The sequence below is a fragment of the Pteropus vampyrus genome, unplaced genomic scaffold, assembly GCF_000151845.1.
Source record: "Pteropus vampyrus isolate Shadow unplaced genomic scaffold, Pvam_2.0 Scaffold30, whole genome shotgun sequence".
Lineage (NCBI taxonomy): Eukaryota > Metazoa > Chordata > Mammalia > Chiroptera > Pteropodidae > Pteropus > Pteropus vampyrus.
In genome coordinates, this window is record NW_011888811.1 from 4,225,835 (window position 1) to 4,229,255 (window position 3,421).

The 3,421-nt window shown below is 34.6% G+C and overlaps 1 pseudogene; it reads left to right on the plus strand.

Annotated features, from left to right (window-relative positions):
• Positions 1 to 2,450: 2,450 nt before the first annotated feature.
• On the plus strand, positions 2,451 to 2,568 carry LOC111737712 (annotated as a pseudogene).
• Positions 2,569 to 3,421: the final 853 nt, after the last annotated feature.

Below are 3,421 nucleotides of genomic sequence, written 5' to 3' on the forward strand. Positions count from 1 at the left end.
GTATGATCATAAGGATAACTTATTATTTTGCTGTGTTGCGAACACAAAATTTGATTTACTGATTGGGTGGGGGACAGTATGCTCTCACAAAATATTAAACCAGGATTTTAAGTAGGTATAATGTCATCTAATTAGGCTATGACTCAATATAGGGGGAAAAAAATCAATTCCCTGGTTTTGATTTGTCTTCACACATGGGCCAAATTAATTGTGTAAGAAAGTATGTTAAATATAAGGAAGGAATGATTTAAATCATCGCCAAAAATGGACAAAAATATTTCCTATAAAAACCCAAGAGACTTGTTCATAAAGATGGTTCTGTAATAACTAGGATGATTAATAATATTTTAACTGTGTCAAAAATGACATTTTAGTGTGAATATATGATACAGACAGTGGTCAACAAGACTTCGTATCTTATCTCATGTTTCCAGTATGCCTTGCAGTTCATTTGGTGCCATATGACTAATTTTGGCCAACAGACTGAGTAAAAATGATGTGTCGCTTTGGAGTTAGGGCATTTGATAGTCTTTGCATCTCTCCATCTCTCTCCTTTCCTGCCTCAGCAAAACTTAAGACTATACACTTCACAGTGAACACTGGGTTTTCTGGGAAGCCAACTCTAAGATGGAGTTTGGTGTGCAGGGTGTTTGTCAAGTAGTACCTTTGGGACAAACAACACCTGTGGAAGTGAGGGAAAGAAAATATGATTGGACAGAGACATAAATTGAAGCTGAGTCGGCACTTGATTTACACACTCTGGGAGCTACAGAGATTTTTAACAAATGGCCTATTCAGAGTGTCCCACATTATATCAAAACAGCTGTGTCTTTATATATCTACTTCACTTAGTCTTTAGATGCAATGAGTCTTTTTTTTTTGAAGAAGGATACAGGCAGTGCATCATCATGCCCACTGCCTTCTAGAAGGCACACTTACAAGACAAAGGCAACCAAAACCAGCATCAGACTGTGATGTTACAAATAAGCCACTGAGATGTCAGGACTTATCTATTACTTTGGCTAGTGTTACTTTTTCTAATACAAGTATATCGTATAATGTATTTGCTTACTTTCCATATAAATTCTAAACATGTACAATTTAACTTTTTAAACCAAGTCAGTTTTATCTGGAACTATATTTGCAGACATATTTTAGAAATATCCTTAAGGAAACAACAACAACAAAACTGTCAGGATCCTAATTGCATCACACTTAAAGCATAGCTTGCACAAACTGAAACTTCTCCTAAGGATGTATTTTTGCAGGTTAGATCTTTCATTGGTTCGGCAATAGAAACTACTGCTGCTTAACAAAAATCACATTATTATCACACAATGTCCAAGGGGTATTCGCTTTGCCTGTATAAGCAGTTATTGAGCTTCAAGGTTAAACAATACAAGGTTAAAAAGATGACCTTCTGTGCAGTTTGCAAATCACTAAAAGAAATACTGGAAGATAAATCTATTTCAGTTGGGTAAGGTTAGCTGATTAGTAGAAGTTAGATGCTGGCCTCAAAGAGTTATAAACTAAACAACAGTGGTGAGATGATTTTAGGATTAAATGGCCACAAAGCTAGAGTGTACATTTTGAATAATGTTTCTTCAATAAGAAAAGAAATGTAGGGTGCAGTGACTTTTAAACAATGGCCAAATAAGGTTACAATAAAATAAATCAGAGAAGTGAGATGGTTTAATGGCTTTTTAATGAGCCTAATGTTTTCCATTTTAATGAGCCCTCTTACATCAGCTTTAATCATTTTATGAGAATGAGAAATGATTGAGAAATGGTTTGCATTAATTCAATTTTCTGTTCAGTCTTCCCACAAGCCATTATGGCACAGTGGCTAATGGGAGTCAACTTGGATGAGTGGGAACTTATAAAATAGGACAACTCTCAGCTAAATTTACTTAGACACTGGATATATTAACTGGTGATAAGGTTATATTTCCTCATTTTGCAAAGAGTGCACACCAAATGCCCATAAAGTATTTTAACACTGTAGCACAAGCAAAAATTAATTAGGTTAGTTTAAGTGATTTACATTGTCCTAATTCTATGAAATTCTGTTTAAAATCTCCTTGCTTTATATTAAACATCAAGGTTAAAAATGAACAAAATAACTGAACTTTTATATACTTTTGATACAATATGTGCTTAAAACCATGCTAAGTCTTTGTTAATCAATACATAAAAGGACACAATTTGCCTACTACCTAGATCTATATTAAATACATTATTTACCTATATAAGAAATTAGATATTCAAAGTCTATATAAAACTATCACAATAAATAAATCATGTTAAACAAAAAAACAAACAATAATAAAATAAAATAATGGTGTTCTCTGGATATATCAATCAGCATTATCTGAAATTACTAATAAAAACTAACTCTTACTATTTTAGGTTAAAAAATTTATTAAAAAAACAACAACAACAAAAAACTAGTCTACAGCCATGCCACCCTGAATAAGCCCGATCCCGTCTGATATCAGAAGCTAAGAGGGTCAGGCCTGTTTAGTACTTGGATGGGAGACCACCTAGGAAGACCAGGTGCTATAGGCACTAAAAAAAAACAACAACAACAACAACAACAACAAAACAAAAGCAAACAAAAAACTATGAGGCTCATTGAATTGCCAGGAAAATTCAAGAATCAGGCTAAATAGCTTGGGCAAGAATAAGGAAGTTGCAAAGCAAAAGTTGTATACAACAGCAGTCCAGTGAAGATATCTCAAGCATATAAATTTTAACTCCAGCAGTTCTTCAACAGTAATGGGCAGCAGGTCACGGACATCCCTAGAAACTGGGTATTGCTGCCCATCCCCACAGTCAAAACAGATTCTCAGCATTGCTATCTCAAAACAAAATCTTTACCAGACCTGAGATTTGGCAAGATCCACTTGTGAAGCCAGCTTCCTAGTTGCAAGAGAACTACAAAGATGAGTACCTGACATTTTAAACCTGTTTTGTGGGAGGTGGGCTCTCCTCCTGTAAAATTCTTGATTTAGAGCATAATACATCAGTGGTAGCAACAGAGATTTAGGAGCTTGAAAAGAAAATTATAGCAAGCTGTAAATTATATATGAAATAACAAAGAGAAAGAGAGAGAGAGAGAGAGAAATGAAAAAGTAAAGATTAATAGGTAATAATCAGGAGGTAAGCTAGCCGCAGCTTCTCTAAAAATCTAGATCACTCAAGGGAAACACAGCTTTCTCAATTTGATTCAAGTGGAGTGTACCAGAACCTCCACGTGATAGGGGCTATGTTTAGCTCTCTATAAAAAGACACAATGGAAGGAAGGAAAAAGAGAACTAAGAAGGTCATATTTTCTAAAGTCAACTATGTGATATTTAGCTAACCTTTTTCAATAGGAGCTTGCCTTCCAAGATTTAACACATATAGAGAGACTAAGGAA